This window comes from Heptranchias perlo, chromosome 11 (genome assembly GCF_035084215.1).
Source record: "Heptranchias perlo isolate sHepPer1 chromosome 11, sHepPer1.hap1, whole genome shotgun sequence".
Lineage (NCBI taxonomy): Eukaryota > Metazoa > Chordata > Chondrichthyes > Hexanchiformes > Hexanchidae > Heptranchias > Heptranchias perlo.
Window position 1 is genome coordinate 68,074,442 of NC_090335.1, and position 12,370 is coordinate 68,086,811.

The window sequence follows — 12,370 nt, forward strand, 5'->3', positions numbered from 1 at the left end:
TTAGGCAGCATCGATCTCACGTGCAGGCAGTGGTTTCCATGCATATGTTTGAGATGGGCAAATGAGAGAAGTCCACTACCCACAATTGCAACACACTGCAAGAAGATTCCCACAGCCTGCACAGCACCCCGCAGACTCTAACAACCCGAGAGATTTCTGCAGAGTAAGGGAACAGCTTCGAAGGACATTGGTGGTTTCCAGAATGGCAGGCACCACTGTTACAATAGGTGCCATGAGGGGCAGCCTGAACACCACACTTTCACAGGACTTCCCCTTGACCCCATTTACATGAGGTAGTTTGGAATCCCAGGAGATGTTAAAGGGGACTATCACTTTTTTGGAGGATAATTTCGGTGCCTCTAAGAACCCACTTTACTCTGCTTAGTGCTCCAAATCAGTGATGTGGAAAGACTAGAGAAGATGGGATTGTTCTCCTTAAATTAGAGAGATAAAGGGGAGATTTAATAGAGGTGTTCAAAATTATGAGGGGTTTTGATGGACTAAATAGGGAGAAACTATTTCCAATGTCAGACGGGTCAGTAACCAAAGGACACAGATTTAAGATAATTGGCAAAAACAAACAGGGGGGGGGGATGAAGAGACTTTTTTTTACGCAGCGAGTTGTTATGATCCGGAATGCACTGCCTGAAAGGGCGGTGGAAGCAGATTCAATAGTAACTTTCAAGAGGGAATTGGATAAATACTTGAAAAAGAAACATTTGCAGGGCTATGGGGAAAAGAGCAGAAGAGTGGGACTAATTGGATAACTCTTTCAAAGAGCCAGCACAGGCACGATGGGCTGAATGGCCCCCTTCTGTGCTGTAAGATTCTACGATTCCATGAAATCCACCTTGAAAGAGGTGTAATTTGAAGGATAATACAGGCCTATCTTGCCAGAGGAGGTCTTTAAAGAGTTAAATTATATAACAATAGCCTAACATTACCTTCTACATTCTTTTGATGTATTGCAATCATAGAGAATATGAGAAGGTCTAAGATAGGTTTAGAGTGCATGTGTATAAACGCACAAAGTGTGGTAAATAAGGCTGGTGAGCTGAAGGCACAAATAGCCACGTGGGAATATGATGTAGTGGCGATAACAGAGGCCTGGCTCAAAAAAAGGACAGGATTGGGTACTAAATATTCCTGGATATAAGGTGTTCAGGAAAGATAGGAAAGGAAAGAAAGGAGGTGGGGTGGCAGTATTGATTAAGGGAATATTGCAGTGCTGGAGAGAGAGGATGTCCTGGAGGATTCAAGGAGAGAATCTATTTGGTTAGAGTTAAGAAACAATTCTATTTCTACTATTGATTATAATTATACTAAATTATATCTGTTATTAGGTTAATTCTTACAATTCCCTACCTTGAGGGTGAGGCATTTATGCTGATCCCTCATACTGCATGCGGATATATTTTAGATTCCCATTTTTTGCTCCTCTCTATTAGGTCTTGGGTTCTTATCCCCCGTAATTGGTCTTTTGTCTGTTGCACTAATTGTTTCAGATAACATGTATAGGAAACTAGGAATTCCTACTTCTAGTCCCAACAACTTCTGGCTCCCTACCTTGTGGCATTCGTGCTTGATCCGTTGAACTTTGATCAAACTCCTGATTTTACATAATTCTGCATCTTCATTGACAAGGTTTAGATTTAAACCATAATCTTACATCTCCAACCTTTTGAACCTGAATGAAACCACTCTGGGTCAATTTTCACCTTGTTCTTGGTCTTGTCTAATCCTATATATATATATATATATATATATTACTTCTAAGTTTCATTTGGTTAATACAGAAACCCACAGTGTATTATAATACCGAAAAAAAAATCATGGACTTAAAAGATTCTCCAGCTCTCCTTTAACTAATATCCATCGTGTGGATATTTTCTAAGTAATGTTTCTCCCAATTTCATTGTTAACTGAAGGGAACCTAACCCTGAATTTTGGAAATCCAAATTACTATGTCCCTCTTTACTTTAATTTCAGTCCTTCTGATTGGTACCAGTGTTTCCTGATTGTTTCAATAATTAGTCGGTTTCTCCATGGACCATGTGTCAGTGCCTTGCTTAAAAGGTTTTCTCACTCTCCTGGGCCACATTAACCATTTTATGTCGTTCTGTTGTCAAGTAACTGAGCCTGTCTGAGACCCGTTCCTCAGTGCGTCTTCTTCATGTATTTCCGCATACTAGCAACATATCATGGGTAATGTTCTTGGATATTACCTTCCTGCTGGCCAGTCTCTTTATCCTCATGGTATTTCTGATTGTGTTTTCCATGGTACACGTCATATGTCCAGTAAGATTCAATCCTGTAAAAGCAACTGGTTTGTTTAAAGAGTGGTTCCACCAGCTCACCAGGCCGTAGGCCTTTGTAATCATGTTCTTCATCCTGGTCTCCGTTTCAGATGATGGCAACATCCATTTGTATCTTTTATGTCCACTGTAGCCATTCTTAGGCTTTCAGGTTATCTTATCAAAAAGATCAGGGGTGTCTGGAGTTCTTTGCTTATCTCCCCCTGCATGGTCCCGATGTCAGGGTAGTGGCCAGGCTATTGAATGTAGCTTTCTCATTGTTCATTATAGGCAAGGACACAAATATCTCCAAGAGAAAGTTATCAATTCACTATTCTCAACTACACTTTCCTGACTTTCACTAGATTGTATATTTATACCAGATTGATTTTTTTTGGTCAATCATGCCCAGGTCAGTGACTTTAGAGAAATTCCCATTGGGTGGTGTGTAATTTCTCTGTATCTTTACTTTAATTCTCAATCGCTTCCTCTCATCCAATTTTACATAATCCATTATATTACCAATCATGAGCCCTGGAGGAACTTTACAATATTTACAGTCAGGTCCAATACCCCAACACATTTTATTTGTTTATTTTACTTAAATTCTTCGCGAACCGCTTTTCATTTCCTAACATATTCCGCTATATTGTGCCCGAGTCCCTTCCATCATTTCACAGTTATCCCAATTCGAGAGCAGTATTGTTGGACTGACAGGACTTGTCAATGTACAATTTTATTCCCTCCCGAAAAGAATTCTTCCTTGATGCACAGCATTGGATAGGAACCATTTAGACTGGACTTCTTTTATTTTAAAATATAATTTGATTATCCCCTTAAATTACAGGTAAATTTTCCCTTCTCAAGTGCTTGAATAGCAACTCAGATAAATTTTTCTTATCGATTCCAATTTCAGAAACAAATTATGTCCTGGCTTTGTGGTTTTATAATAGAGACGAAGTGCTCATAATTACTTTTGGATGTAACTGCCATATCTCCCCACCTCGAGCACTCTGTCTCGGAAGACAATAAATGGGTTAAAACAAAACAAATCAAAATGTTTTCAAAAGAAGAAAAGCAGATTGGATCAAGGCTGATGATTGCTTTTCCTTCTCTATGTCATTTGGAATTATTGAAATAATATCACCATGCTGTGACATTTGGGACCCGATATTAGGAGGGTGGTGGGTCGGCAGCGGGGGGGGGGGGCGGGGGGGTCGACTGGGCACATGGGTAACGCGCCCAGTGAAATCGGGGTGCTCCGCACGCAATCACAGCTTGATTGAAGGTACTTAACTTTGCTTCCGGGTTTCGCGCTGGAAAGCTGCGCAGCGGGCGGACTGCGCATGTGCAGCATAGGCTGTCAGCTGGAGGAGCCCTATTTAAAGGGGCAGTCCTCCACTGACTGATGCTGCAGAAAATAGGCAATATTACAGCATGGGGGGAAGGCTGCTCCCAGGTTTAATGATGCCTCACTCCAGGTCTTATTGGATGGGGTGAGGAGGAGGGGGAGGACAGAGATCTTCTCCCCGGCGGGCGGGAGGAAGCGGCCTGCCTCTGCCGCCAAGAAGGCCTGGCTCGAGATGGCAGAGAAGGTCACCAGCACCACCAACATATCGCCCACCTGCATACAGTGCAGGAGGCGCTTCAATGACCTAAGTAGGTCAGCCGAAGTGAGTACACTTACTCATTCCCCTACACTCAAATCTGCCACATCACCGCCCCCACCCCACATCTCCTTCTGCACTGCCAACACTACTCTGTCACATCACTCCTCACACCCACTCAAACCTCATCCTCATCTTACCTGCACTTACTCACCTCGCCAGTACTCATCCCACCACTACCACTCAACCCAATCCTCATACAATCTCATGGCTCTATCTCATACTCACCCTCTCATGCATCCCTTTCATGGTCAGCCTCACTCAACCTGCCACTACATGTGCTGCAGCCACAGGGCATGCATCACATATGTGCAGTAGGAAGTGTAAGGCAAACGTGTCGTGAGCATGAAGGGGATGCACAAGGGTGTTTGAGGGTTTGTCATGGTTTTTACTTATATTGAATTTCTGATCAACTCACATTACATATTATATTGTCACCACTACTGCCACGTCTTTGCGAATCTTGTCTGGTTTGTGCAATAATGCCCTTTCCTGAGGATCACTATGAAGACCCACAACTGATGCCACCCATTGTGTCACTGCAGAGTGGGTGTAGGTATATTTGCAGGGCTCTTTTGTGCAGACGACAGAGAGACGTCAGCGATGTCCCCGGTGGCACCCTCGAAGGATGCGAATGAGAAGTTGTTGAGGGCAGTGGTGACTTTGACAGCGACAGGTAAGAAGATGGTGCTCAGGCCAGCCGAGAGCAGCATGAAGGAGGCTGCAGATGTCCACGACTACATGTCGAGTGACTCTGAGCCTCCGTGAGCACTGCTGTTCAGAGAGGTCCAGGAAGCTGAGCCTCGGTCTGTAGACCCTGTGGCGAGGGTAGTGCCTTCTGCGACGCATCTCTCTCTTCTGCTGTGCAGGTGGATGTGTCACAGCATTGTGTTGTGGAGCGCCACGTGCCAGATGTGGACGGCGTGGACGGTGAGGCTGGTGATGCTGTTCGTCCTCCGAGGAGCTCATGACCGCAGCTACGGTGGCCCCCATCCGGAAGATATACATTTGAGGGGGTCCGCGAGGTAGGTACATGTGTCTGGACACCGGGGTAAGTGTGCAAGTTTGTGAATTTTATTGTTAGGAGGAGGGTGGTGGAGGCCAAACTTTGTCCAAAGTGACAGAGTGGCCTCCTGCAATGAGTGAGGGTCTCCCCCCCGACCTGTCAAATGGACCTTTGCAGCTGCCACAGGCTGATGGCTGCAACACGTACATTTCAACTGAGAGTGTTTCACCCAGTACGGGAAACAGTCCCAGTTGACTTGAAAATCCCACCCCTCCTAAAATATCAGCTCAATCAGGTCTGTAAACGACCCGAAGTACCTAGTTAATTACTTTAAGTGGCATCCCGCCAGCTTTAATTGCCGGCGGGAGTCCCACATGTGGGGGCTGCGCGCGCATGTAAGCGCATCACTGGGGAACCCGGAAGTGGGCGGGTTGGAGCCGGGCTCTGGACCCGCCCCGGGAATCCCTGATTTTCGGAGCCCCCCCACCAGGAACGCACCCGCTCGGGGGTGCGAAATTCGAGCCCTTGATATCTGCCGATGACGCAGCTAAGGTCTTAAATTTCTAACATCACTGGATCATTTCCTGCACCAAATGTTTCCAGCAAAGGTTGCACCGTAACTTTGTAAAGCCATTTTATGTTAAAGAGCTACTCTTGGTAATCCTGCACCATCAACACTCACATGGTCACCTGTTTAAAACGGAACACAGAAAATCCATTGCGGCTCTTCTTGACAGCCCAAGGAGTTAATTTGTCAAATCATCATTTATTATTTCTTTTGTCCAAAGAAATAATCCCTTTACCCGAATCAAATCCAGGAAACAAAACAGGAGAGAGAGAGAGACTGCCTCGTCCCTCCCTCTCTCTCTCTCTCTCTGGAGCTCGCAGCCTGTCTGAAATAAACCCTGTCTCTCCCACACACAGATGTACGTAGGACTACCGACTGGAATTTCCAATTCCAAGCCCTTCTCTCTGTGTTTTCAAGATGTAACCACATTAAGAAAAATGTTTTTGATTTCATTAATGCCCTCAGGTGAGGAGGGTTCCGGGGTCCTCACCAGGCATCCCTGAAGAAAGGGGGTGTCTCCCTTTGAAATTCCCAAAAAACATTGTTTTCTATCAAGAGACAATAAAACTTTCAGAAAGCTGTGACTCCAAAGGTGTCCGACCAACTTCTTAAAAAAATTGCACAGTCCAAATACTTAACTTCAGCAATACAGAAATAAAGGTTAGTTACTTCTTGCTTGTCAAAACCTTAAGAGGTGGGGGAGGAATAAATCACAATAGCACAAAGTGCTTCGAAGAAATTCAATTTAATTTATAATCAGAGACCATCCTGCAACTGGAACTTGTAATTCTTTAAAGCTGCACCTCATCTTTTCTTTTACAATTAAATCTCATTTTGTCAATTATTGAATTGAAAACAGATGTCGGTGCGCTTGGAAGCGGTTAACTTTATTTTTTGCAGAAACAAAACGACGGAGCCGGATATCGGATGCAGCATACGTCAATGTGGCTTTCACATAAATTCTTTTTAAAAAGACATTTGTACCGGGAAATAGCATTTCCCTTTGTTCATTTTAGTCTTTAGTTAGTCCAGTATTTCCAGATTGTTGTGATCAACTTTTTGTTGAGGTCCCCCTCAATTTCTAATTGTTTCTTAAGTTTTATAATTTGCTGTCCTCGCCATAACACAACTAGAGCTTTCCAATTCATTGTTTTTTTCACATACTTTTCGTGGGTATGATCGTAACCAACTCTCCGAGCTGTTCCAGGTTTCCTGCTTTTCCTATCAAGGGGATACCAGATATCCTTTTTTATCTGTCTCGTTTTTGGGTCACTTTTTTTTCAAATTACAGCCAATCACAAGATAAAAAGGGCTGTGCTGTCAGAGCTAACAGCTTTCACATTTTAGTACAACCAAGATTCATCCCAAAATTATCAAAATTGATGCCCTGTACTAGATAACAAGATGTCTTTCTTCGATTTACAGTTATACACATTAATTCCTTACACATCAATTCACTCTCACCAATACTCAACACAACTTAAACTTCAAATCACTCGATATTTAAGAAATTCAAAATGCCAATTTTTCTGTGAAGATCCCATGTCTGGAATTTGACCCGCTCACATTTTATAAGAACCAGAATTTAATAGGTCACTTAACCTCAATAACTCCAATTTTAATTCAGCAATCTCAGAAATAAATACAAGACAAAACAGATACATTACACAAAAGAGGAAAACACCTAACATGCAGTAAGAAGTGGGCGTGGCCCGCAACACCAACAGAAAACACTCACAATAAGGACAGGCTTTTTAAAGAGACAGTACACTGAAAACAAAAGAACACATTCTGCAGCTTATTATCCCTCCCTTTTTAAATCATTTATCCTTCATCTCTGCACTCCATTTTCAATCTCCAATTTTTCCTACTTAACCTAATTCTAAACTGATTTCAAATCTCATGTGGGAAAGCCCATTTACCAGGCTTGTTTTTACTTCCATGTTTAAAAGCTTTCTTGTTTAGGGGAGTAGCTTGGTTAAAGACAATAAAAGGAAGGCTACCTCCCAAGTCCGAAGTGAGAGCGGATAAAATAACATTCCTCATATCACTGTCTTCAAAATTGGGGTGGTAATTCCGAAACGTCGGCAGACGCTGTCTTAATTCTAGGGGGCATGTTTGTGGACTAATTGGTCCTAATTGTTGGACACATGCTTGTAGTTTGGAATAATCTAAGGGGTGAGACCGTTGGTATGCACCTGCCCAGGGTTTCCCTGGTGGAGGATTTGCTCCTCCAGCTGCTGGTGCTGCACCTGGTGCATTGGGGACTACCCGAGTTCTGATAATAATGCTCGTCGGGTTTTCTGCACTTGGGGAATCAAGTGGGGCCTTGTCTTCGCCAGGGACTTTTCCCTCAATTTGGGCGATGGAAACCGGTTTCTCCTCATGGTTCACATGGGGCAGGGGAATCTAGTGCAGGGAGGGGCGGCAGAGGGGGATATAAGTTCTCACTATACTCATTTCTTTCTTGACCATAATCCACGTCAGGGTCCCCCAGGGTCACTGCTGCTACCACTGCATGTTGCACACTCAGTTGTTTTTCTAACTGGCATCGTGTTTCTTCTAAATTATGTAATGCTGATCCAGCATGTACAGCATTAACACTTTGATGTTGCATGATTGCAGCTGCTGATGCAACTTGGTATTTTAGACCGTCAATCTGACTATCTTTCTCAGCAAGTTCTTTCTGCTGCCGTTTTAATTGATCATCCTGTACCAGGGTGATGTCTCGATCTCGTTCCACGCGATACGAGGCTGCATAAGTGATCAAGCGGATCGCCCTATCCCGCCTCCATTTTTTATCAGTAACTCTCTGTTCAATGACCGCCACGGCATCCTTCAACGTAACTTCCGGGCCTTTACCTAGGCATTCTAACAATCAGACCAGTTAGCCTAACATCAGTAGTGGGGAAAATACTAGAGTCTATTATAAAAGATGTGATAACAGGACACTTGGAAGACATTAACGGGATTGGACAAAGTCAGCATGGGTTTATGAAAGGGAAATCATGCTTAACAAATCTACTGGAGTTTTTTAAGGATGTAACTAGTAGAATAGATAGGGGAGAACCAGTGGATGTGGTGTATTTGGATTTTCAGAAGGCTTTTGATAAGGTCCCACACAAGAGCTTAATGTGCAAAATTAAAGCACATGGGATTGGGAGGAATATACAGGCATGGATTGAGAATTGGTTGACAGACAGGAAACAGAGAGTAGGAATAAACGGGTCTTTTTCCGGGTGGCAGGCAGTGACTAATGGGGTACCGCAGGGATCAGTGCTTGGGCCCCAGCTATTCACAATATATATCAATGATTTGGATGAGGGACCTAAATGTAACATTTCCAAGTTTGCAGATGACACAAAGCTGGGGTGGAATGTGAGCTGTGAGGAGGATGCAAAGAGGCTCCAATGTGATTTAGACAAGTTGGGTGAGTGGGCAAGAACATGGCAGATGCAGTATAACGTGGATAAATGTGAGGTTATCCACTTTGGTTGTAAAAACAGAAAGGCAGATTATTATCTGAATGGTGATAGATTGGGAAAAGGCAATGAGACCTGGGTGTCCTTGTACACCAGTCGCTGAAAGTGAGCATTCAGGTGCAGCAAGCAGTTAGGAAGGCGAATGGTATGTTGGCTTTCATTTTAAGAGGATTTGAGTACAGAAGCAGGGATGTCTTACTGCAGTTATACAGGGCTTGGTGAGACCACATCTGGAGTATTGTGTGCAGTTTTGGTCTCCTTATCTGAGGAAGAATGTCCTTGCCATGGAGGGAGTGCAACGAAGGTTTACCAGACTGATTCCTGGGATGGTAGGACTGACATATGAGGAGAGATTGGGTCGACTAGGCCTATATTCACTAGAGTTTAGAAGAATGAGAGGTGATCTCATCGAAACATATAAAATTCTAACAGGACTAGATACACTAGATACAGGGAGGATGTTCCCGATGGCTGGGGAGACCAGAACCAGGGGTCAGAATCTCAGGATACGGGGCCATTTAGAACTGAGATGAGGAGAAATTTCTTCACTCAGAGCGTGGTGAACCTGTGGAATTCTCTACCACAGAAGGCAGAGGAGGCCAAGTCATTAGATATATTCAAGAAAGAGATAGATATATTTCTTAATGCTAAAGAGATCAAGGGATATGGGGAAAAAGCAGGAACAGGGTACTGAGTTAGACAATCAGCCATGATCATTTTGAATGGCGGAGCAGGCCCAAAGGGCCGAATGGCCTACTCTTCCTCCTATTTTCTATGTTTCTATGTTTCTATAAGACCTGTCCATCGGTCCCGCTACACTTTCTCTCTATCCGGGTACTATACTCCTTCCAAAGATCCCCGTTCGGCATCTTGGTGTACTTTAGAGAGCCACTATCCGTTAGTTATTACTAACCATCCAAAAGGATTTACCGGTGATCAAGCGATAACCCTCTTGTCCGTTGCCTTATATCCAATAACATCAGGTTTTGGCTGTCGTCAGAAATAGTCCCTTCGTGGTCGCCAATTGTAGGATTTAAACCCTTACTTTCAGGATTATAATCTAGTCCAATCCAAGGACTGGTTCGTGACAACAACAAGACCACCATGGTACTGGTATTATGGTTAAAGGCAAAACAGATTTATTAAGCACATCACAATTAGTACAAAAAGATGATACTTAACAAAGAGAAATAGTCACAGTCTGTTCCTTGAAACCTTGGAAGTATCCCTCCAAGTGACTGCGGTGGTCTCGGTCTCTCTCTCTCTGTCTCTCTCTCTCTCTCTCTGTCTCTCTCTATCCCTCCAAGTGACTGCGGCGTGGTCTCTCTCTCTCTGTCTCTCTCTCTCTCTCTGTCTCTCTCTCTCTGTCTCTGTCTCTCTCTGTCTCTCTCTCTCTCTCTCTGTCTCTCTCTGTCTCTCTCTCTCTCTGTCTCTCTCTCTCTCTCTCTCTCTCTCTGTCTCTCTCTCTCTATCCCTCCAAGTGACTGCGGCGCAGTCTCTCTCTCTCTGTCTCTCTCTCTCTGTCTCTCTCTCTCTCTCTCTCTGTCTCTCTCTCTCTCTCTCTCTATCCCTCCAAGTGACTGTGGCGCGGTCTCTCTCTCTCTGTCTCTCTCTCTCTGTCTCTCTCTCTCTCTCTCTGTCTGTCTCTCTCTCTCTCTCTATCCCTCCAAGTGACTGCGGCGCGGTCTCTCTCTCTCTCTCTCTCTCTCTGTGTCTCTCTCTCTCTGTCTCTCTCTCTCTCTCTCTGTCTCTCTCTCTCTCTCTCTGGCTGTGTTCTGTTGACAGAAGAGTTCTCTTCTTCCTTGCCAGAATCTTACGTGCCTTCCTCAGCTTTAGAGGTCTCTTCTTATACCCTTTTTCAGTCTATGTGGCAGTTCACCATCACATCCACATCTCTCAGCCTTACTATTACCAGGTCTCTCAACCTTCAGAAGTTACATCCCAAGCATAACTCCTGGTACCAACCGTGCCTTGTTGTTACAGACTTAACGGTACCTTATCTTAGAGTTTGCATTGCCAGCCTTCACAGAACCTTTTGTATAAACAGACTTCTATTCACTCGCATGCGGGGGCTCGAGATCGAGAGGCCTGAGCCTGTGTGACTCCTTGATTTATTTAACCTTCAGTCCCTTTATCTACATGTCTTTTAGACACTATGCTATTCCAGCACATCTTCCCTTAGCGCCTGTGATTTCCCCAAGATCTCTTAATTCCCACTTTAATGTTGTCAGCATTCTGTTAGTTTTAACTGCAAAGTTGACTATAGTAACCATCATGCACCCTTCTCGGCCCACCAGCACTTTCTTATTGAATACACGTTATATGGTTCATACTATATTAATACACAGTACAGTTTACATTTATAGAAACATAGAGTCATAGTATATTTCATTCTACTTTTACTATTGATTATAATTATGCTAAATTATATCTGTTATTGGGTTAATTCTTACACTGGCAACTAACATAAAAGGGAATCCAAAAGTCTTCTATAAGCATATAAATAGTAAACGGGTAGTAAGAGGAGGGGTGGGGCTGACTGGGGACCAAAAAGGCGACCTAGCATGGAGGCAGAGGGCATGGCTGAGGTACTAAATGAGTATTTTGCGTCAGTCTTTACCAAGGAAGAAGATGCTGCCAAAGTCACAGTAAAAGGGGAGGCAGCTGAGATACTGGATGGGCTAAAAATTGATAAAGAGGAGGTACTAGAAATGCTAGCTGTACTTAAAGTCGATAAGCCACCCAGTCCAGATGGGATGCATCCTAGGTTGCTGAGGGGAGTAAGGGTGCAGAGGTGCTGGTCATAATCTTCCAATCCTCCTTAGATATGAGGGTGTTGCCAGAGGACTGGAGAATTGCAAATGTTACACCCTTGTTCAAAAAAGGGTGTAAGGATTAAACTGGGTAACTAAAGGCCAGTCAGTTTAACCTCAGTGGTGGGGAAGCTTTTAGAAATTATAAACCAGAACAAAATCAATAGTCACTTGGACAAGTGTGGATTAATAAAGGAAAACCAGCATGGATTAGCTAAAGGCAAATCGTGTTTAACTAACTTGATTGAGCTTTTTGATGAGGTAACTGAGAGGGTTGACAAGGGCAATGCGGTTGATGTTGTGTAAATGGACTTTCAAAAGGTGTGTCATAAAGTGCCACATAATAGGCTTGCCAGCAAAATTGAAGCCCATGGAATAAAAGCAGCAGTAGCAGCATGGATATGAAATTGGCTAAGTGACAGGAAACAGAGATTAGTGGTGAACGGTTGTTTTTCGGACTGGAGGAAGGTATACAGTGGTGTTCCCCAGGGGTCAGTACTAGGACCACTGCCTTTTCGATATATATTAATGACTTGGACT